The sequence below is a fragment of the Chrysochloris asiatica genome, unplaced genomic scaffold (genome assembly GCF_000296735.1).
Source record: "Chrysochloris asiatica unplaced genomic scaffold, ChrAsi1.0 scaffold00020, whole genome shotgun sequence".
NCBI classification, from domain to species: domain Eukaryota; kingdom Metazoa; phylum Chordata; class Mammalia; order Afrosoricida; family Chrysochloridae; genus Chrysochloris; species Chrysochloris asiatica.
This window is the reverse complement of record NW_006408538.1, coordinates 15,971,296-15,995,352: the sequence shown is the minus strand read 5'-3', so window position 1 is coordinate 15,995,352 and position 24,057 is coordinate 15,971,296. Positions and strand designations below refer to the sequence as shown.

The following is a 24,057-nucleotide window of genomic DNA, read 5'->3' as shown; positions in this document are numbered from 1 at the left end:
TCATTCCAAAGAAAGGTGATCCAAAAGAATATAGAAATTATTGAACAATATCAATATCAAATGTAGGTAGAATTTTTCAGAAGATAATAAAAAAAAAAAATACCCATTTGAAGCAATACATTAACAGGGAACTGCCAGAAATTCAAGGCAGATTCAGAAGAAGACATGGAACAAGGGATATCATTGCTAATGTTAGATGGACCTTGGCTGCAAGCAGAGAAGGCTAGAAAGATGTTTACCTTTGTTTCATTGCCCATGCAAAGGTATTTGACAATGTAATCATAAGAAATTATGGGTAACTTTGAAGAATGGGAATTCCAGAACACTTAATTTGTACACAGTGAAAATCTACACATAGACCAAGAGGCAGTCGTTCTACTGCGTAGTATAAAATCAGGAAAGGTGTGCCAGCGCTATCTCCTTTCACTACACTTATTCAATCTGCATGCTGAGCAAACAATCGCAGAGGCTGGATTATATGATAAACGTGGCATCAGGACTGGAGAAGACTCAATGGCAACCTTACTTGCTAAATGGCAAACTTGAAACACTCACTGATGAAGATTGAAGACTACAGCCGCCAGTATGGAATGTACCTCAACAAAAAGGAAACAGAACTCTTCACAACTGAACCAACAAACAGCATCATCATAAATGGAGAAAATATTAAAGTTGTCAAGGATTTCATTGTACTTGGGTCCATAATTAACTTCCATGAAAGAAGCAATCAAGAAATCAAATTATATTGGACAGATCTGCTGCAAAAGACCTCTTTAAAATGTTAAAAAGCGAAGATGTCACTTTGAGGACTAAGGTGCACTTGATCCAAGCCTAATATTTTGAATCACCTCATATGCACTGGAAGGAGAGTGAGGTGGCTCCATACGATAAGCACTGGACTGTGAACCACAGGGTCCGTAGCTCAAGTCTGCCAGCCGCTCCATGGAAGAAAGATGAGGCTTTCTGTTCCCACAAAGATTTAAAAGCCTCACTATCATCAAGTCAATTCGGACTCAAAGTGACCCTGTATAGGGTTTCTGAGACTGTAAATCTTTACAGAAGCAAATGCCTCATCTGTCTTGTTTGGCACAGTTGGTGATTTGAACTTCTGACCTTGTGGTTAGCAGTCTAGTGTTTGTCCTACAGTGCTATCAGGGCTCCTTTTTAAAAAAAATGTGTAATTAAGATAAAGCCATATTGGATTAGGGTGGGCCCTAAATCCAATGACTGGTGTCCTTACAAGAAGGATCCGTGAAGACTTAGAAAGCCATGTGCCAATGGAGGCAGAAGCAATTACTAATCTAGGACCAGCAAGAATTGCTGGCAACCACCAGAAATTAGGAGAGAAGCATGGAATTAGATTCTCGCTCAGACCTTCTAGAAGGAACCAACCCTGCTGACAAGCTGATTTTAGATTACTAGACTCTAGAACGGCAAAAGAACAAACTTCTGTTGTTTTACGTCACCCAGTTTGTGGAACTTGTTATGACAGTTCTCAGAACCAAATAAATTGACCAACAAGGCAGTAAGATGATAACAGCTACAACTGCTGTCATTGTAGTGAGAATATGGTTAGGTTATTGCGTAGTGGTTACGAATTGGGCTGTGAACCTTAAGGCCAGCGGTTCGAAACTACCAGCTGCTCCGTGGGAGAAAGATGAGGCTTTCTACTCCCGTAAAGATTTACACCCTCGGAAACCCTGTACAGGGTTGCTATGGGTCGGAACCGACTCGACGGCACTTAACAACAACAACATTGCCAAGGCCAGAGAACAGAAAACCGGTGATTCAAACAGCTGAATGTAGACAACTTGTGAACAACTTTCCTCAGGGGCCTGGCTAATTCTGGAGTTACCCCTGCAGCAGCAGACAGACAGACAAAGGACCTGGACCCCAGGAAGGCTGGTGCTGCCCCTGAAAAGTTAATGATCCTTTGGAATCTTGGCTCTGAACGGGAGTCTTGGGTTAGGTAGTTGCTGAATACTGTTTCCAAAGCAGGTTGGGTTGGCAGTTTTGGAATAGAGCTGTGTGACCTTGAATAGGCCACATCCTTCTCTAGGCCTTTTCTGTCTGTTAAAAAACCTGACTTGATCTCTAGAATCCCAAGAGACAGAGACAAAGACAGATGGAGACAGAGACAGAGAAACAGAGACAGACAAGATAGAGACGGACAGAGACAGGCAGATAGAGAGACAGACAGACAGACAGGCAGAGACAGACAGACAGACAGAGAGAGACAGACAGACAGACAGAGAGAGACAGACAGAGAGACAGACAGACACAGAAAGAAATGCCTTTAAAATTTCACATGCTATCTTGGCAATCGCATATGGATTTTATATCTTTCTCCTGTTTGCTTAGCGGGTTATACATTGGACTGCAAAGTCGGGGGTTTATAGCAACACCAGCAACAGAAAGAGGAGGCTTTCTGTTCCCGTAAAAATTTACAGTTTTACAGACTCTTGGGGGGTGGGGGCAGTTCTGCTCCTTCCTATGGAATCAACTCATTGGCAGTAGGGGTGGGTTGGGTTTGGTCTCCATAATGTACCAGTGGCTGTTTACACTAAAAATAGTAGTGGGGCCCAGCTCTCACTTACATGAATTAGGCAAGTGCAGAAAAACACAAACTTTTGAGCTATTAGCAGCAGTGGGGGGTGGGGTAGGGAAAGAGGAAGAGCCAATGTTTAGAAGGCCCTTGGTTTCTGTTCATTTGGAAAAGGACAGTGAGAATGGTGTGCAACACAAATAACATAATATTACTGAAATATATTACTGAATTATGTAATCCAGCCTTCGGTATGGATTACATCTCAATGTAAAGAAAACAAAAATCCTCACCACTGGACAAATAAACAACATTCTTATCAATGGAGAAAAGAATGAAGTTGTCAAGGACTTCATTCTTCTTGGATCAACTATCAACACTCACGGAAGTAGCAGTCAAGAAATCAAACCACGTATTGCATTAAGCAAATCTGCTGCACAAGACCTTTTTAAAGTGTTGAAGGACAAAGATGTCAGCTTGAGGACTAAGGTGCGCCTGACCAAAGCCATGGTATTTTCAATAACCTCATATGCATGTGAAAGCTGGACAGTGAATAAGGAAGACCGTAGAAGAATTGATGCCTTTGAGTTATGGTGTTGGAGGAGAATATTGAAAGTGCCATGGACTGCCAAAAGAACCAATAGATCCATTTTGGAAGAAGTACAGCCCGAGTGCTCCTTAGAGGCCAAGATGGCCAAACTTCTTTTCTCATACTTTGGACATATTGTCAGGAGGGAACAGTCGCTGGAGAAGGATATCATGTTTGGTAAGGTGAAGGGTCAGAGGAAAAGAGGAAGACCCCCAACGAGATTGATTGGCCAAATGGCAGCATCAATGGACTCAAGTGTGGCAACAATAGTGAGGTTGGCCCACGGCAGTGTTTCGTTCTGCTGTGCATAAGGTCGCTATGGGTTGGTACTGACTCGATGGCACCTAACAACTGATATGAAAAATTATTGAATTGGCAAATGTTCTTTTTATATATTTTTAACACACAAACACAAATAGTTGTTGTTAAGTACCATGGAGTCAGTTCTGACCCAGAGTGACCACTTATAAGGTTTCTGAGGAATGAGTGGTCAGTTTGAACCGCCAACCTTGTGTTTAGCAGTCCTACAGTGCCACAGCAGGACTTCCAATTAGAAGATGAACATCTTGATTTCTCATTTCCTAGCAATTATAATACATAACTGGAAAATAAAATACATAACTGGGAATTCAAGAGAACTCTTGAAAATTACTAAATTTTCAATACTAAAAAGCCTAGACTGCAACTTGTCCTTGAATGTAAAGACAGTTTTATAGACACTAAGCATCATAATTACTAAAGTTGCTAGATTACATTGGGTAGGTGTTAAGCAGGATCTTGTTTCTTTTTGGCGTTTTGAGCCATGACATTTTTTCAGGTCTCAAACACTACTACTACAGGCCACTGAAGAGTGGGAATGTCCTAGCCCTGTGCCTGCCCTGTGCTCACTCCGTACTGGTGGGTGGCCTCTTCACTATTCCCACAATCCCCAACAGGCATCACACCAGAACTTGTAAATACTGGCTGTTGTTGTTGCTGTTAAGAGCCACAGAGTTGGTTCCAACTCAAAGCCACCCAGTATAGGGTTTCGGAGGAGCAGCTGGTGAACTTGAACCACTGACCTTGTGGTTCAAACTGACCTTACTTGTCCTACAGTGCCACACCAGGACTTGGGAACCTCAAATATCTGAGTGTTAATCCAGTGGCTCTGCAAGGTCCTTGATGCAGCTATGTACTCTTACCCCATGGGGCCCAGTACTGAGCCCCCCTAACTCCTCAGCTAGCAAGAGCTCTGTCCTGCACGGAAGGGGTTGTACTCCAACCTCACAGGGGAAGCCAGGATGCAGAGGGGGCTCCCTTTCCCAGCTTCATTTCCAGACTCTGAATGTGGGTCTAACATTGTGTGTGTTTGTGTGTCTCAGTTACTCAAATCTCTTGCTCTGATACCAGTCCTAGGGCTTGGGTGGGGGAAGGTGGGTCTAATCTCTTCTGGCTTCTAGATTGAAGAGAAAATCAATGTTCCAAAAGGCCCTCTCTGCTGGGCTATTCCTGCCCTGCCCTGCCATTGAGAAAGCAGTGCTTGAGGTTTCTGGGCCAAGCCCTCACATTGGGCAATACCTCCTTTCCTCACAGATGCTGCTCACTCTGATGCAACCCCAGGAGGCTGAGGTGGGGGGTTGTGCTGTGTGAGGAAGGAAGTGTGAATAGGGCTGGGCCTGGGCTGGGCTGCTCTAGCCTTCTGGAAAGGGGTGGCAGGGCAGTTTCTCCCTTCCCCCAAATCCCAGGCTCTTAGCATCCACCTGCTAGGCTCCTATAGTAGAAGGAATCTGGATTTCAAGGGTGGTCTGAGCCAGGTCAGGACAGGAAGGGAGGTTTGGGGACAGGGACCCAGCCTCACCTCTGTCCAAGGACAGCTGGGGTTGGGAGAAAGCCAAGTGCCCACCTGGTTTCAGCTCTGACTTTGTACCTCTCAGTGGATGAAAGCTTGCCTTCAACCAGCAGGAAGGCTCCTGCTGTCTCCCAGATGGGTCCCACTGTCAGGATTATGCCCAAGGCCCTGCGGTTATGTTCTGTCAGCCCATCCCACTGGACTTCCCTGGTTCCAAGGGGCTGAGTCTGCGTAAGTCCACCTCTCAGGTGGCCTTCCCATCCCCAAGAGTGAGGGCAGGGAAGGAACTCTTTGAAAGTTCCCAGAGAGCCTGACACCTGAATTGCACCACCCCTGGGGAGACTCAGTCCCATTCCATTTCTGATATAGCTGAACTCTTGTTGTCCTCTGTCCTTTAGCCTGAGGGCTCGCCTGTGAGCGTGGGATCTCTAAAGGGCCAAAAAAGTATCAAGAAAAGTGAGGAGACAAGCTACCCACCAGAAGAATATCTCCAGAAGTCATAAATCCAACAAGAATCTCTTAACTGAAATACACATAAAACTTTGACAACAAAAAAATAACCCAATTCTAAAACAGGTAAAGGACTTGAATAGACATTTCACCATTTCACATTCAAATAGTTAACCAAACTCAGACATTAGCCATCAAAAACCTAACTTACTGCCATTGATTCCAAATCACAGTGATCCTATAGGACTGCTCTTTATGACTCTGAGACTACAAATCTTTATGGCAGCAGATAGCTTCATCTTTCTCCCACAGAATGGCTGAAGAGGTTGAATGCCCAATCTTGTGGTTGGCACCTCAGTGTCTAACGCACAGTTCTACCAGGACTCCTTCATTAACCATCAGGGAGACACAAATCAAAACAATGAGATACCATTACACTCCCACTAGGATAGTTAAGGAAAAAAACAAAAACAAAATAGAAAGTAATAAATGTTGACAAGGAGGTGGGGATATTGGAAACCTTCTCATTGTTGGTGGAATGCAAAATGGTACAGCTTCTGTGGACAACAGCGTGGTGTTTCCACCAAAAACAAAACAAAAAAATACCCCAGAACTATCATGTTGTTGTTGTTAAATGCCATCAAGTCTGTTCTGACCATAGCGACTTTGTATAGGGTTTCCAAGGAATGGCTGGTTGAGTTTGAATCTCTGACCTTGTGGTCCAGCACATTAGCCTGCAGCACCACACCAAGACTCCAGAAGTACCATATAGCCTAGAAATTCTACCCCTGGGTTTAGACCCAAAAGATTTGAAATCAGAGACCCAAAAAGAGTCATGTACACCAATATTCACTGTCCATCAACTGATGAATAAACAGAATGCAATACATGTATGCAATGAAATACTATTTAGCCCGTAGGAAGGATGTGGCCTTGATGCATGCTACAGTATGGATGGAACGTGAAGACATTATACTGAGTGTGGTTAAGTCAATCACAAATGAACAAACACTGTGCAACCGTATTTACAGAAAAAGCCAAGAACAGGCAAATGTAGAGAACAAAGTTTAGTAGTGTTTACCAGGGAGGGGACCACCACTGTCAGTTTGTTCTGCTGTGACAATGACTAAGAATATTCAAAGTACCATGGACAGCCAGAAGAACAAACATGATGTCTTGCAAGAAGTACAATCAGAAAGCTCCTTAGAAGCAAGGAAGACAAGAACTTTGTCTCATGTGCTTTGGACAAGTTATCAGGAAAGGCCAGTCCCTGGAGAAGGACATCATGTTTGAAGAAGACCCATAAAGAGAGGGATTGATATAGTGGTTGCAACAATTAGCTCAATCATAAAAAACAATTTGAGGCTAGCACAGGACTGGGCTGTGTTTTATTCTGTTGTTCATAGGGTCACTGTGAGTCAGAATGAACTTGAAGGCACCTAACACCAATGGATGGGAAAGGAGGAGGAAAGTAGAGGTTAAGGGTGATGGAAAAATCACATCAACTAAAGGTAGGGCTGTGAAGTGGGATTTGTTTTCTTGACTTGGAAGTTTAGGGTCATTTGTATTATGGGACATTCTAGTTAACTGGCCTAATAATGGATTTAATGCTTCTGTGTTCTTCCTTCTAGTTAGTTTTGTAGGGTCTAAGGTTTTAAAAACTTGCAAGCAGTATCCAAGGCACACAACTGGTCTCTGTTCACCTAGAATAACGAAGGAGAGTCAGGAATAGGAGAAAAACATGGAATGTGCGGCAAATTGCTTCCATGAACTCTTTGCCGCGCAACCAGAATTGATTGGTGCCTACCATTATTGAACATTTGATCCAAGATTCCATAGAAGAATCTAGATCAAAAGGGAGAAAATGCAGATACAACTTCAAATTCTCAGACTCTAGACTTTTTGGAGCTATGGATAATTACTGAAATTATTGCCCTGAAATAATCTAGAAAATTTAAACCAAAAACTTTCTCTGAAATCTTAAAATTGAACACAAGTTGAACCTAACAAGTAAAAAATGCCTGCTTTGAACATTATGCTCTCTTCACACGTATCTATATGACAACAGCAACTAGAAATACTAGACAGGAACCTTAGGGGGCAGTGCGCTTATGTTAAGAATGGAAGGGTACCTCAGAAAAGGAGTGTGAAAAGGGTTGCACAACTTGAAAAATGTCATCAATGGCACTGAACTGTACATGCTTGTTAGGGCTGTTCAATCAGTTCTGATTCACAGTGACTGAAACCTTATTCCGTTCTGAGTAATTCTCACAATTGTTACGTTTGAACCCACTGGTGTTGCCATTGTGTTTATCCAACCCATTGAGGGTCTTTCTCTTTTTAGCCGACCCTCTACTTTACCAAGTATAATGTCCTTCTCCAGGTACTGATCCCTCCTGATAACATGTGTAAAATATGAGAGTGAAAGTTTCGCCATTCTTGCTTCTAAGGAGCACTCTGGCTGTACTTCTTCCAACACAGATTTGTTTGTTCTTCTAGCAGTTTATGGTACTTTTAACATTCTTCTCCAACACCATAGGTTCAAATGCATTGATTCTTCTACAGTCTTCTATTCACTGTCCAACTGCCACATGCATATAAAGTTACTGAAAATACCATGGCTTGGGTCATGTGCACCTTCGTCCTCAAGCTGACATCTTTGCTCTTCAACACTTTAAAGAGGTCTCGTGCAGCAGATTTGCCGAATGCAATACGTCGCTTGATTTTTTGACTGCTGCTTCCATGAGTATTGATGGTTGATCCAAGCAAAATGAAGTCTTAAACAACTTCAGTCTTTTCTCCATTGATAATTATCATAGAATCTTTTATCAAGAATATATGTGTATATGTATTTTAACTTATTACATTTGTCTCATACAATATTTGTACTTTTGTGACTCACTAATTTTACCCAGTATTATGTCCTCCAGGTTCAACCATGTTGTGAGGCATTTCACAGATTCACCATACTCTCCAATGTTTCGTAGTATTCCATTGTGTGTATGTACCAAAGTTTGATTAATCATTCTGCTATTGATTAATCATTCTGTCTTCATCTTTTTGGCATGTTTCTTGTAGACAGCATATGGAAGGATCCTGTTTTCCTAACCATTCTGCTCTCTAGTGATACTAATTTTTTTCTTTCTTTCTTCCTGTCTTATAAATGACCATTTTGCTTTCTTCCTGATTTTCTGGATGTCATCTCACAACTGTTCTTGTCTTTAGTCATTAGAGTCTAATGCATCAAATCTGTTCTTGAGATGATCTCTAAATTCAGGTGGGATATATTCAAGCTCATGTTTTCACTCCCATGGACGTGTTTTCATTTTCTTCGGCTTCAGCTTGAATTTGTATATGGACTTGAAATACGGACTGTTCCACAGTCTGTCCCCAGCCTTGCTTTGGCTGATGGTATTGAGCTTCTCAATTGTTTCTTCACATAGATATAGTCAATTTTATTCCTGTGTATTCCATTTGGTGAGGTCCATGTGAATAATCATGTTGCTGAAAAAAAGGTATTTACAATGAATAATTCACTGGTCTTGCAAAATTTTATCATGTGATCTCAAGCATCACTACTGTATTTCCTAGCTACTGATCCATCCTTTTTGTTTCCAATCTTCATATTCCAATCACCAGTAATGATCAATGCATCTTCATTGCATATTTGATCAATTTCAGACTGAAGATGTTGGTTGATGTATATATTTGAATAATAGTGGTATTAGCTCGTCTTCCTTGTAGGCATATGGATATTATCGTATCACAGACAGCATTATACTTCAAGATCTTGAAATATTCTTTTTGACAATGAATGTGAAGCCATTCCTCTAGACTTTGTTGTTCCCGGAATAGTAAACCATATGATTTTTTAAATTCAAAATAGCCAATGCCAGTCCATTTCAGTTCACTGATGCCTAGGATGTCAATCTTTATGTGGTCCATGTAGTTTTTGACAACTTCCAGTTTTCCTAGATTCATACTTTGTACATTCAATGTTTTGATTATTAATGGATATTTGCAGCTATTTCTGCTCCATTAGCAAATAAAGGTCCTGAAGGCTTTGCTCCAGTCACATCATATAGTCAACTGTACTTTGAGGAGGCAGCTCTTCCCCAGTCATATTCTGAGTGGCTCAACTTAAGGCATTATATCTGACAATATTCCACTGCTATTCATAAGGCCCCCTGAAGCTCATGGCATAGTTGAGGGCAGACAAACCCAGACTTTTTGCCGGGTTAGTAACCCCAAGCCTGGTGTGACAGTTGGCGGGGCTGGGGGTGTACAGACAATAAGGACTGGAAGGAGTCTGGGATTTGAGCTGAACCCTAAAGGGTGAGAAGAATTTGGACAAGAGGTGAGGAGAGATGCTGACAGACTGCACAGGAGCAGAGGTATTCAAGGTGAAAATGCAGGTGTGCACTCTAGAACCACTGGGCCACCATGGAGGGAGAGTTGGTGCAAAGTGGGAGGTAATCTGCGGCTTTGTGGAAACAGGAGCTGTGATAGTCTATGAGTACACCAACTCATGTTGACACACACGTGTGTCCCCATATAGGCTGGCCGAACTGTACGTAAGTCAGCGCCTGTTTAATGAGCAATGGGTATACATCTGCACAGGATGTTCCTGGCCCACTCAGGTAACAAGTTACTACAGCCAAGCCTGTCCCAAATTGACTGGTAAGTGCCACTGAGTCGGTTCCAACTCATAGTGACCCCGTATAGAGTTTCTGAGAAGTGAGTTTGAACTGCTGAACTTGCAGTTCAAACAGTGCTTATCCTACAGAGTCACACCATGACTCCAACTTGGCTAGAACCCTACCAAGGTCAGATTTATTTATTCATTCATCTACTCATTCCTATCACGTCTATCATGCATACCAGGCCCTGGACTGGGTTGGGGGATGTAGGGTACAAAGTAAGCCCCAGAAAAAGAAAAGGCTGATGGGTGAGGGTAGACACAAACCATTCTCATTAGAAATGTTACTAAGTTACATATCTTTTAGGCTGTTTAACAATTACACCGGCTTTCCAAAAAGTAACGGGAGGAATAGAAAGGGCTTTCAACCATCCGTCAAGAGGAGCTGATTCCCTAGCACACCCACTTACTCCTCTGTCTGGGCCTCAGTTTCCCCACTTCTGAGGAATGCGGGGAGAGGGCCTCAGGGAGCCCCTCCCTCTGGGCTCTCCGGACTGGCAATACTCCCCGCTGCCCCCTGGGGGCGCTCCAGAGCAGGCGGTGCTCGGTCCGCTCACCGAACTCTGCCGCTTGCTTGGCACTCACTCACTTGCAGGGAGGTTTCCCTGGCCGGTCGCGTCCTGCCCGATCCCAGCACACCAGTCCCTCTGCGCGGCTGCAGTCCGCTTTGCCTGGCGGCGACATGAACGTCTGCACCGAGGCCGGAGGCCGGCGCTGGGGGCCCTTGCTCCTCACTCTCTTCCTGGCTGCCTCGAGAGGTAAGACAGGCGGTGAGAGTATGGGCATTCGGGAAGAGCCCTGAAGGGGACCGCGGGTAATTTCGGGGAGTCCTGGTTGTTCACTCAGCCTCCTGTGACCCTCAAACCTGTGGCACAGAGTTCTGTTGGGGCCATCTGGCAGGGTGTAGCAGCATCTCTTCCTAGTGCCCTGGCTGGGCACGGGGCACATCTGTATTCTCCAACTGCCTTCGGAGCAACAAGCAAATCTGCTTCCCTTGACTGCCTGTCCCACCACCCCTGCCCAGTGAGCCGGGACATGAGTAGCTTCTGTAGGATTGGATATGGGCAGGGTGGGGGCAGCCCTGTGTGTTCTAGATGTGATCAGCATTTGACACCTGTGGCATTTCCCTACTGCGCCTGTTAGGTGCTCCAGAGTCTTGGAGGGTGTGGGGTATGTGGCACTCACAAGCCAATGCCCCATGTCCTGGTGACACTTCTGGTTGAGCCTTGCTGGGCACTGGGAGCCAGAGATGGGAATAGTCCAGATGGGTACTTGCCCTACTCTCAGACATGGCCCTATTCTAATGGTTAGATGGCCTAGATTGAGTGGACAGGTGATACCCCAGCCCCCCCTAGTGAGACTGTACAGCTCACAACCTGTGTGGGACACTCACAGATCAGCCAGGAGCCCCTCTTGGGCCCTTGATAAACTTGTGGCATCTGTCTGACCTCAGTTTCCTCTGATCAAATGCAGAAGCTCCCCACCAGGAGCACCAGTTTCTGCTTCCAAAGGCCAGACTACCACAACTGCAGTGGCTTCCAGGGGAACCAGGGCAGAGGTCCAGGTCCTCACAGCCAGGCTGGCCTGCTGAGAACCGAAGAGCCTGGACCTTAAAGAGGGGACTAGCCGGCAGCCTGTGGGACCAAACTTTATGGGGAGGGCCCAGGGAAAGTGTGAGTCATGCAGGGAGTTGGAGGGAGGGAACAGGGAGGTGGAGGGCTTGGCAGAGGGACCCAATGGGCCCTAGGAAGAACAGTTTAAGGAAGAAGCTGAAAGATGCCTCAGAAACAAATGTATGCCTGTAGACAGCCTGTTTTCTCAGCACTGAGAGGCTGGCCTGGGCCTCTGGTAAGGAGCAAGAAGCCCACACCCTTAAGACCAGAGCTGTCTGCCCTGTCTGGATGTTTCCCAGGATGACAACCAAGGGAGAGAGAGCTGTCCCTGAGATTGGGTAGGGGGAGGAGGGACACAGCTTTACCAGCACCAAGCCCACAGGCTGCTGGCAAGGAACAGTCTCCAGAAGGACTAGGGGATAGTGGTAAGCTGGAAGGTCAGTGACCAACCACTACTGCTAGGACTCCACTAGAGCCCAAAGGTGCTGGGCCTCTAACCCTACAGGCATTTCTAGGACCTGCAGAAGTTACTGCGCTGCCCCATCCTTCCCCAAGTGACCCCATGAAATCCTCCCTGTTTTCTGACCTTCACTTTGCTGGGCTGTGCTCTCTGTTCAGCAGCCCCAATTTGAGAAACTGAGTTTTAGAGAACCAGCCAGAGGCAGAGGAGCCTCAGAGAGGAGACCAAGACCTTCCCTATCCCTCATTGTACCTAGCCAGGAGACTTCATCCACAGAGATGTTGGTGTTCCAAAGGGTCATCGCTTCCTGGGTCCAGCTCAGGTAGAGGACTAGGGCTAGACATGTGACTTGAAGTTGCCTGACTCCTAAAGATGGGGTGAGGAGAATTTGCTTAGGTTTCCATTTCTCTGGGACTCAGTATTCTCTGCTGTATTGTGGGCATGTTAGTGGATCTTTGCTGTACACTACCTAGTACTGTGTGCAATGAGGCAGGTAACAGACGCGAGGTCAGTCACAGGCATATCAGAAGCTTTGTGAGTTGGTGTGATTCCTAGAGCCCTGGAGCATCAGGGAAGACCTGTTTGTTCACTGCTTAGGTGCCAGGACTCCCAGGGCATGACGGATGGCTCCCGTCAAAGCTCTTATGTTTGGGAGGCAGCTGGTACAGGGCTCTTCCCTAGCTCTTGGGAGCTGGGCCAGCACGAAGGATACTGGTGGTGGTGAGTATAGGGCTTAATGGGCCTGACTCAGGTGAGACGGGGTGGACGCACCTACAGAGCCAGAGCTCCACTAGAGCCCAAAGGTGGTGGAACCTCTTTTTACCCTACAGGCATTTCCAGGGCCTGCAGAGTTACTATCCATGCCCCACCCTCACAGGCTGACCACTGACCCAGGAGTCCCAAACTCTAGAACTAACACATTCACACTCATTGGGTATACTAGATCTAGGGAGGGGAAACCCCACCACCACCTGCAGCATCTTCCCCTGGAGGGAAAGTCAATCTGAGTATCCTGGTGGTACAGGTCTGTGAGGCAGTGATGGTCGGGGTTTAGGAAATTCACATACCCCATTACCCAGAGACCCTTGGGTGGAGAAAAATAGTCTTGGAGCCAGCCCATGGGCAAGAGGCATCTCCCAATGCCATGGGACAACCAGGCACCAGCAGTAGTGGGGAGTTCCTCACTGAACTGGGCCAGCTGCCCCCAGGAACACCCTTTTGCTGTTTCAATCTCCACAGAAGCAGGACAAAGGTTCCCTGCAGGAGCCTGGTCTTCTCTGTGAGAATGGAACCGAGGCAGAGGGCACACTATCAGGAAGGGGCCACCTCCCTGTGTGTACGCAGCACGGGAGATCTTAGGCACTAAGGAAATGAAAGAAGGAAAGGAGGGGTCCTCCACTGTCCACCTGGTTTGTAGGCAGTGACCCATCTAGTAGGAACTGACAAGCTGCACATATCCAACACAAGGCTCGAGGTCTCAGGGCAGGGTGATCCGGGATTAGCAATGAGGCATCCAATGGATCCCTAGGCTTCTCAGCAGCAGCACTGGCACTCCCAAGACATTCTTACTGCAAACAGGCAGTGGTGCCCCACTCAAAGATGGTGGCCAACCATGCTGCGTTTGAATATGTGTCAGTTGGCCGCCATCTTTGAACAGTTCACTGCTGCCTGTTTCCTACTCAGTTCAAAATCTGATGGGCAAGAGATTTGCTTGCAATGTGACATGCACACTGCCCTTGCTTCTGTCAGCCATGGCTGAACTGTTTAGAATTGGTCCAAAGCCCCAGTGACAAGGTTTTTTTGAATACTCTCTTCAGTTTGGTTTCTGGAGTCAGCCAGAGCTCGGTTCAAATCCTAAGCTGTCCACTTACTGCTCTGTGGCTTTGGACAAATTCCTTAGCATCCTGGAGTACGTTCTCTCCATTCTAAAGTGAGGGCGAGGATAGTGCAATCCTCAGAAGGCTGCAGGGAGGAATCATTGAACATTTAAAGGTACCTGGAACATGTGAGTGTTGTTTACTACTATCTTATTTGTGGCTTCTGGAAATGACATGCCATTTACCCTCCATCTAAGCTCCTTGTTGTGTGTGGAAAGCATGCTAAGGCGTTAACTGGTTTTACTGGGACTGGGTTTTCCGGAATCCTGGATGTCTGAAGAGTACACAGTCCGACCACCCCCCTGTAGGTAGCTACTGCCTGCCATGTCCAAGGGGGTGCTTCTAGGTCCTCCCCTTAAGTTCTCTTGAGAGGGGAGAGTCCAGTCTAAGGTCTGCTTATCTCAGTGGGATCTTTCTTGCATTGAACCCTTACATTCAGCATCTTTACTTTGGCTGACTCTCTCTAAAGAGAAAGACAATGGCCGCCATCTTGTTCATCCACCAGGCAACAATAAAGTTGCTCTGCTATTGACCAAGTGGCTCAGCTCCTTTAACGTTTTTGTGTCAGATTATATTTCCCATGGGGACCTGGGGCTAAGTCCTGCCTCTGCTCTTCACTCATCATGGGGCCATAGACATACACGCCCCCCCTTCTGTACAAGGGACAGGTTGGGTGAGATGGTCTTGGGGAGACTTTTGAAGGATTCCTGAGCTTCAGGGATTCTCTCATCACCTTTTTCAGTTCCTGTAGCAACTGCCTATCATATTTACTTTGTTTTTCCTTTAAACCTAGTCACTCATTTTCTTAAGTAAACAGATTTTAAAGGGAAGCTTTATATCGCTGCCATAAATGGAAAACCAGTAACACTTGCCATAAATAGAACAAAATCATTAAAGTACATTAATAGGAAACCCAAATAAGGGAATTAAATTCTAGTTGGAAACTATGGCCTGAGGTAGGCTTAGACCCTGAAATCTGTGTCCCTTGACAAAAAACAAAAACAAAAAAGGAAATAAGCAAGTGACAGAGCTGTTTTGAAGACATAGTAGCATCAAACTGATGCTTTCTTTTTGATGTAATTAGGACTGAACCAGAATGGAAAAGGGAATACAGTCTTCTCTCTTTATGATTCAATGTTATTTAAAGCCCTAAAATGAAAAGTAAAACTGTATGTTATACGTGTTGTTGACTCTTCTCCATCACCCCAGGAGCAATTTCATCACCATGCGGGGAGCGGTCACTCTTAGGGGAAGGGGAAACGGGAGAGAGGGGTGCTCTCCATCCTTAGAGTTGACAGGTCAGAGATCAATGGGGGCCTGAGGGCCTCTCCAAGCCCTGTTCCCAAGTCAGAGCTAATAAACAAAGCTAATAAAAAAGCAGCTTCAGTTGTATCCTCCCCACGTTGGGTCCCTGCCAGCTGTCCTAGAAACCATAGGGAAAGGGAAACCGGCAGCCTCACCTACAAGAACCCAGGCCAGCTGCCATCTGCAGGAAGGAGGTGGCACTTCCAGTCAGCTGCTAGCTGCCACTAGACTCGAGATGGTAGCGGATGGCACTCAGACTCAGGAGCCAGATTGAAAAGAACCCAAAACAGTTGCCACCAAGTAGATTTTGAGTCATGGTGACATTATGTGTTTCATAGTAGAACTGCACTCCATAGGGTTCTCATGGCCTTTGGGAGATCACCAAACTTCCTTCTGAGACATTGCTAGGTGGATTGAACTGTTAACCTCTCAGTTAGTGGTTGAGCACTTCATTGTGCCACTCAGGACTTCTGACTACCCGGGTTCGAGTCCTGGCACCACCATTTACTAACTGTGAGCCTTAAACTCTCTGTAGTTTTGAGGATTAAGAAATCAACTTTCCGAGATAAGTGTCAGCTGTTAACAACTCCCAACAGTGAGCCTCTGCACTGCGGCAGGGTCACAAGGAGAGCTGACCCTGATCCCAGCATAGGATCCTGAAGGTGGTAGGCTGGGCTGCTACAGATCTCCTCAGGGAGGGCCTGGGGGATCTGGAAAGGGGTCATCTAGAGAAATATCCACTGGGCTGCTGCCCAGGCCATCCTTGGGGAGGCTTACTGCCGGAGCCTCCAGCCCTGGATGCATGGCCACATTCCCAAGGTGCTGGAAGTGGTGTTTCCTCCAATAGAGCCTGGCTTCCCCTTCCCGGCCCCCTTGGTCTGATGTGAATGGACACTTCCTGAGGGGGCAGGTATCAATAAACACATCTGAGATGCCCTTTTGTCCTTGCTGGCCATAGAGCCCTGTGGGTGTCCTGATGGCCTCAAACCCTCAGCCCCTAGACCTAGGGGCACTTCCTGGAGCTTTGAGCTGGTGGACTCAAGCTCTGCTTGGTCCCTACCTCTGTTTTCCTCTGAGCACTGTATTTTGACAAAGACAGAGCCTGGCCCTTCCCTATACTCCCTGGAGCACCCAGGGGTCAGGGGCCTGCAGGAACTGGAGACAAGGCCCTATGTCTGTTTACATGGCAAGGCAAGGGTTGGCTTTGTTGCATCCAGTGCAGGGCGGGCAACTGCGAACTGTTTACTCCACAACTCTGAGCAGCTGGACGAAGTTCAGCTGTCTGGGTGGGGCTTCCCAGTCCTGACTAATCAAGCTAGGACCCACCTCCAAAATCTGGGTGTTACCTTGGTGACAGTAGGGTAAACACAGACCCATGAAGGAAAAAAAAGGCAGGCCTGCCCACAACCACACATGCAAACACACCCATCCCGTGCACACCCACAGGCTTCATGAGGTGCCTGCTGGGTTGAAAGAGATGAAGGTCACAAAGACTGGCATCCCAAGAAGATGCCAAATAAAAACTTCTTTGCCCTGTACTGCAAAGGTTTTCTGAGGCAGAGGGTCCAATGGCTTGGAAGTGGCAGAAGCAACCCTGAATTCCAGCAGACGTCTCCTGCCTCTGCACTTTAGGATCATTTACGCTAGGATCTTCGCAAATATTTGTGAATGTAAGAATGATTTTTCATTCTAGGTCTGAGGCAGCCCAAAAAGGCTTTGAGGAGAGGTCAACTAGAGGTCGGTACACTGTCTCCTAGCTGCAGAATGAGGTGGCAGGCTTACTTGCTGTGGGTGAGAGTGCAGTTGGGGGATCTTTCTGGCCCTCATCCTAGAGTATTCTAGGTGCAGAATCTCAATTGATTCACTGACTGGCTGTGTGGTCTTGGGCAGGTCCCTTGACTTCTAGTTTGTTTCCTCCTCTTTAAAATGGGCATGATAATACCTCTGTCTGGAGCACTTAAATGAGAATTGCCTGTCATTGCTAGCTGTCCTGATTTACGGAGACCCTGTGTGCAGTGAGACGAAAATGCTGCTGCCTGGCCCTGCACCAGCCCCACGATCACCTGTAGATCCCAACCTTGGGATCCAGCGGGTTTTCAGTGTCTGATTTTCAGAAGTAGATTACCAATCCTAATCCACCTTAATCTAGAAAGCTCCACTGAAAACTGCTCAGCTGCAAGGCAGGTGGCAGCCGTGCATGAGACGCTTTGGCTCAGAAGGAACCTGGGTCTTCCTCAGTAAGGCGAGACTATTGCTACTGCACTGCCAGTGTCTTCCAACAAGTGCCTCAACCAAAACCAAACCCATCCATTGCCATCCAGTCGATTCCAATTTACAGTGACCCCAAACCCACTGTTACCTAACAGATTCGACTCATAGTGGTCCTATGACAGAGCAGAACTGCTTCTTAGGGTTTCTGGGATTAAATCCTTACAGATGAGCCAACAACCTCATCTTTCTCCTGTGGAGCAACTGGTGGGTTTGAACTGCTGACCTTGCAGTTAGCAGCCTGATGCTTAACCCACTGCACCACCAGGGCCCCTTTAACATATAAGTGCTCACAATCACCTGTGATCACCTTTGTGGCCCATTTCTGGCTCTCTTCTTCCAACATCAGAATGATGACCCTTCCCACGTCCCACAGACTTTCAGAACTGGAAGGGGCCAAGGCACTTGGAGAGTCTCTCAAGATGAGATGAAGACAGGGAGACCTAGATAAAGGATGCGACCTGCCCAAGGTCACACATGAAGCAAGGACTCAGCAAAGAGGGATTGGGGCCTAAGATCTTACGGCTCAGGGCAGAGTTTCAGGTTTGAGACTCAGAATTTTCCTGGTTCACAGTAAAAGGACCCAGTGACAGGTGAAGGGTGAGTGGGTAGGCTCCAAGACCAATACAATGATTAGATGGTTCTCGCCTGGGCACATTCAATCTCTGAGCAAGGGTCACTTTCCGGTCCTACATGCTCTTGGCCACTGTGGAGCCAGTGCCTTCCTCCCCATCACTCTCCCTGGTCTGCAACAATGACCCAGGTGTCTGAAAGGATCTGTGCTGGACAATAAGCAACATCCTCCAGCAACTAATTAGAATTCCAGCTGGGCTGTGTATGAGGGGCTTCTAAAAGTTCACGGAAAAATGGAATGAAAGATAATGGGTTTCTTCCCAAGCAACTTTTGAAGCTCCCTCATATATAAGCAGAAACAACTCTACGGCATTTAACAACAACAGTTATATCTCCTCATAGCACTTGTGGGGGGTATCGTGGGGGAATATCATGGGTGTCCGGGGTGGGTACGTGCAGGTCCCTCTGTTCCCCCAACACAGTGGCCTTGAGTGTCTTCCCAAGGATAGGCTGTTCAGGGTCTCATTCCAACTGGAGTCTCAGATGCAGTAAACAAGATGGCTTCTACTCCTCCCCTCTCCCAAGCACTGTGGACCTTTGGCCCATTCCTATTTGATCCTGTACTTATATATAGCATTCCCCCACCCCAAACCAGCGGGTGGGGTAGGGTAGCATGTGTATAGGGTGTTAGATATTAAGCAATGTCCCCCTCTGTGCTCTCCCGCCCCCATTCTCAGTGTCCCCCTTGGTACGCTTAAGAAGAAATGTCTCCAGTAGTGACAATCCCCTTCCCCTTACTGTCCAGACACTTCTGTGGTCACTAACACCATTACTTGGGCCCTGGTACCCAGCTGGAAACCCACTGCTTGCTCCCACCCTGCCTCAAAGTCCTGTTCACATCAACACTCAACTCCACCCACCAAATGAGCCCCAACTTTCTCACATCATGCCCTAGCCAGCCACACCCCTCTCTCTCACTTAGCGAGCAGCCACTCCCACCCCTGCTCAGCTCTGGGCTGCTCTCCTTGCTCCTGCCTCCACCCATCCCAGACTTGTAGCCCAGTCTGCAGAGCCAGTGCTTCTGGTAACCCCCAGGTTAACTCCTGAGAAAGCTGGTGAAACAGCATTCTGTTCCCTTAGCCCAGGGTAGCTCTGCGGCAGATGATCACGTTGGTATGAGCTGGGAGCTGCTGGAGCTGCCATGTGGCTTGCTGCTGGGGAAGGGGAAACAGGACAGATAACGGGTCCATCTTCCAGTGGGTTTCAGGTCTTCCTGGGAGCTCCTGGGGGAACAGCCCTGTCCCTAGCTACTCCACACCTTCATTTTTTGGCACAAGTACCGTTCTGCAGCCACACCTACCCTCATATAGGCCTGTGTTGGGGAAGTCCAGGCTACCATGGACAAAGTTTAGAGTGCAGCCAGGCTGTCTGGGGCTCTTCCAATGAGCCTGGTGCACAGGTTGGCTAGAGGAGACTTGGTTCTATCCCAGCTCTGCTGGGACCTTGTGTGGCTCGTCTCCTCTCTGAGCCACTCTATAGGTGATGGCAGTGAGTCCCACCCGCTACAGCCTAAGGACACCAGTCAGTTGTTCACAGGGCTAAGCAGCTATGGTGAAGGAGCAGGGCAGGCCAGTGGGGCATGGAACAGCGGCAAACTGGAGTGCCAATGCTCCATCTAAAGGTGAGGGGGCGCACTACTCAACTCCGGCTGATGGTGGTCTTGTGGGAAACACAGTTTAGTCTTATTTCCTGATTTTCTAAGAGACGCGAGATGTCAGAGTTTGTAAATAACTACAGTCAAAATTTTAGAAATCCTTTAAATAAAGTAAATACTTTGAAGTTGGAATAAGAAATGTCTGCAGATTCGATGTGGATTGTGGGCTGCCAGTTTCTGAGTTTTTCCTTTAGTAATGTCAGAGTTTGAATTCTAGGTCTAGCTAACACTTCTTTCCTGTGTGGTGGTCTTCACTGAGTTAACTTCTCTTTGCCAGTTTCCTTATCAGTGAAATGAGAATAAAAATTGCTGCTGTTAAATGCCATCTAGTCAGTTCCAACTCATAGCTACGTTGTATGGGGTTTCTGAGGTGCAGCTGGTGGGTTTGAACTGCCAACCTTGTGGTTATCAGTCTAGTGCTGGTCCTAAGTGACACACCAGGGCTTAAATATAGTACTTATTTTTTGGTGTCCTGATAAGGTGCTGTAGGGTAAGCACTGGACAGATAACCACAAGGTCAGCAGTCTAAACTCACCAGCCATTTCTTGGAAACCCTATACAGGGTCACTATGAGACGGCGCCAACTGGACGGCACTTTACAACAACAAATTATCCCTAAGGAGCCTTGGTGGTGCAGCAATTAAGTGCTTGACTGTTAACTGATAAGTTGGCCGTTCAAACCTACCAACTGCTCCACAGAGAAAGATGTTTCGGAAAAGACTGACTGCTCTGCCTTGGAAACCCTATAGGGGTAGTTTTATTCTGTTCTATAGGGTCTCTATGAGTCAGGGTTGACTCTACGGCAATTGGTATTTGTTTTTGGCTGACAAAGTAGTCTGGCATATTGCCAAACAAGTTCTGCTGAAATACCTGCCCACCTTATCAATGTTGTTGTTGTTAGGTACCATCGAGTCGGTACCGACTCATAGTGACCTTATGCACAGCAGAACGAAACACTGCCCAAACATTGGCCAACTTCACTATTGTTGCCACACTTGAGTCCATCGATGCTGCCACTTGGCCAATCCTTCTCATTGGGGGGTCTTCCTCTTTTTCTCTGACCCTCCACCTTAACATGATATCTTTTTCCAGTGACTGCTCCCTCCTGACAACACGTCCAAAGTATGAGAGACGAAGTTTGGCCATCTTGGCCTCTAAGGAACACTCTGGCTGCACTTCTTCCAAAATGGATCTAATGGTTCTTTTGGCAGCCCATGGCACTTTCAATATTCTCCTCCAACACCATAACTCAAAGGCATCAATTCTTCTGTGGTCTTCCTTATTCACTGTCCAGCTTTTGCATGCATATGAGGTTACTGAAAAACCCAAGGCTTGGGTCAGGTGCACCTTAGTCCTCAAGCTGACATTTGGGCACAGCCATGCCCCCGTTGACCAGCCACATCATCCCCCTGTGGGAGAGCATCCTCAACAGCTAGGTCAAGATGGGCAAGGAGTTGGACTCAAACCTGTCAGACAGTGGCTCAGTGAAGAAGGGTGACAAGGACCTGCACCTGGGAAACCGTGTGCTGGTTGGTGGGACGAAGACTGGTGTAGTGTGGTATGTCGGGGAGACAGACTGCTAAGGGCAAGTGGTGTGGTTTGGAGCTGGACAAGCCCCTTGGGAAGAATGATGGGGCCGTGGTGGGCACCAGGTACTTCCAGTGTCCACCCAAGTTTGGGCTCTTCACGCCCATCCACAAGGTAATCCACATTGGCTTCCCATCCACCAGCCTGGCCAAAGTCAAGAAGACTAAGCGCATGGCCATGGGGGTCTCGGCGCTGACCCACAGTCCCAGCAGTTCCTCCATCAGCTCTGAGGCATCCTCCATGGGGGGCTGGCCCAACCGCAGTCGCCTGCTCACAGAGACCTCTTTGTACTATGCCCGCAAGATCTCGGGCACAACAGCCTTGCAAGAGGCGCTGAAGGAGAAGCAGCAGCACATTGAGCAGTTGCGGCTGAGTGGGACCTGGAATGAACGGAGGTAGCCAAGGCCACCAGCCACATCTGTGAGGTGGAGAAGGAGGTTGCCCTGCTCAAGGAGCAGCATGAGTAGTACGTTGCAGAAGGCTGCAGAGGAGAAACTGCAGCATGTGCGGCTGCTAGTGGAGACTGTCTGGAAGGAGGTAGACCTGTCCAACCAGCTGGAGGAGGAGAGGTGGAAGGAGGAGGGCCTGCAGTTCCGGGTGGAGGAAGAGTCCATCACCAAGGGAGATCTGGAGTTAATGATGGTGGCTGAGAAGTCTCGGGTCCTGCAGCTGTTGGAGGAGCTGAGCCTGCACTGCTGTGAGATCCAGGAGCTTGAACCCACCGCCTGCCAACCACCCTGAGGCCATGGAGAGCCTTTGGCTGCGCGAACAGCTGCTGTCAACCAGCTAGGAGTAGCAGCAGGACAGTGGGGCGCTGTGGGATAATTACTAGAAGACGCTGAAGACCTACCAGACCGAGGTGCGGAAGCTGTGGGTGGCCAACGAGAAGTACGCGCAGGAGGTGGCAGACTGCAAGGACAAAGTCCAACAGGCCACCAGTGAAAACATGGGGCTCCTGGACAAGTTGAAGTCCAAGCTGGACTTGCTGGCCCCTGACCACCATAAGCCCCTGGTGGAGGACCTCAAGACCATGCTGAACTCGGGCCCAGGCACCCAGCAGAAGGAGACTGGGGAGCTGAAGGCCATGATGGAAGGCGTCACACTGGAGCACCAGCTAGAGCTGGGCAACCTGCTCAAGAGGGGCCTGCAGGACAAGCTCAAAAAGAGGGACAAAGAAGTGACCGCTTTGACAACCCAGGTTGAAATGCTCAGGGCTCAAGTAAGTGCACTGGAGAGCAAGTGTAAGTCCAGAGAGAAGAAGATGGACAGCATCCTGAAGGAGAAACGGCGCCTGGAGGCCAAGCTGGAGGCCATGTCCCAGAAGACCCATGATGTCTTGGGCCAGCTGGTGCACATCAGTCAGGAACTGCTCCAAGAAGAGCAAAGCCTGAATAAGCTGCAGGTGTTGATATTGGAAGCCAACGACCACTCCCCACGACTTGAGAGGGACCTGAGCCGAGAGGTCCACAAGGCCGAGTGACGGATCAAGGAGAAGCTCAAGGGTAACATCCAGGGCCTGCGTGAGAAGCTGACCAGGCTGGTTAAAGAGAAATCCCTGTCAGAGCAGAGGCGCTATTCCCTCATTGATCCTTTCACCACCACGCCTGAGCTAACCAGCACAGAGGACACACTGTGTGATGCGCTGGACCAGCCCAGCAGGTGGAAAAGCTCATGGAGGCCATGCGGAACTGTCCCGACAAGTCCCAGGTCCTCAGTCGTTCTGCGTCTGCAAATGGCATTCACCAGCAAGACAAGACCCACAAACAGGAGCAAAAGCACTGACCCTGAGTGACCCAGTGAAGCGGCCCAGTCCACACTAGGGACTGAGGGCCTGCCCTGGTGGCGCCCTCTCCAGGCAGGGGCCAGGATTGTCACTTTGGAGACAAGAACAGTGTTTGTAAGGATCACATACTCAACTGTACTCACTGCTGTGGACAATCCCCCCTTCCAAACCAGGAGACTTCCTCAGGGACAGCCTTCCACAGAGAATGGCACAGCCCTGGCTTGGGCCCACAACCTCAGTCTGGACGCCTGGATGCCCTGCAGTTCCCAGAATTTAGAGGCCAGCCAGCTAGGCCCTTTCCTAGTCTCCTCACCCTGACAAACAGCCCCTGGGACCCGTGTGGTTCCCTGCTCTCCCTTACCTCCCTCTGCCCCCTTACCTCCCTCTGCCCCCTAAGTGCCTGGGGCCCTAGAGCTGCCACTGGCCCCAGAAGGGACCAGGGGGTAAGGGCCCAGGAAGTGAGTCCAGTCTGCAGGAACGAGTGGGACCCCTTTTCCAAAGCCATTTTCAGGATGAGGGGGCCCCCAGGGCTTTTTGTCCCCACTTACTGAGTGAGCCCCCTTCAAACAGCGGTACTAGTTTCCCTTCGCCACCTGCCCAGCGGGACCCCCAGGTTCATGTTACAGGTGGGCAGGACTTCTCCCCTCCCCGTGGGACATAGGCACAGACTTACATTCCCTGCCAGCTGCTAGCTGAGGCGTTTGCCCAAGGCCAGGCCACAGTGTTAGGAAGTGTTAGGAAGGTACACCCCCAGGCACACGTGGCT

General features: G+C 48.0%; 1 protein-coding gene and 1 pseudogene across 1 annotated transcript in view; one reads left to right on the top strand and one right to left on the bottom strand.

Moving 5' to 3' along the window:
- The window catches only part of CDH23 (cadherin-related 23), a 569,346-nt gene that overhangs the window by 42,168 nt on the left and 503,121 nt on the right, over positions 1–24,057 (bottom strand). The window lies entirely within an intron of this gene.
- LOC102821493 lies at positions 21,289–23,290 on the top strand (annotated as a pseudogene).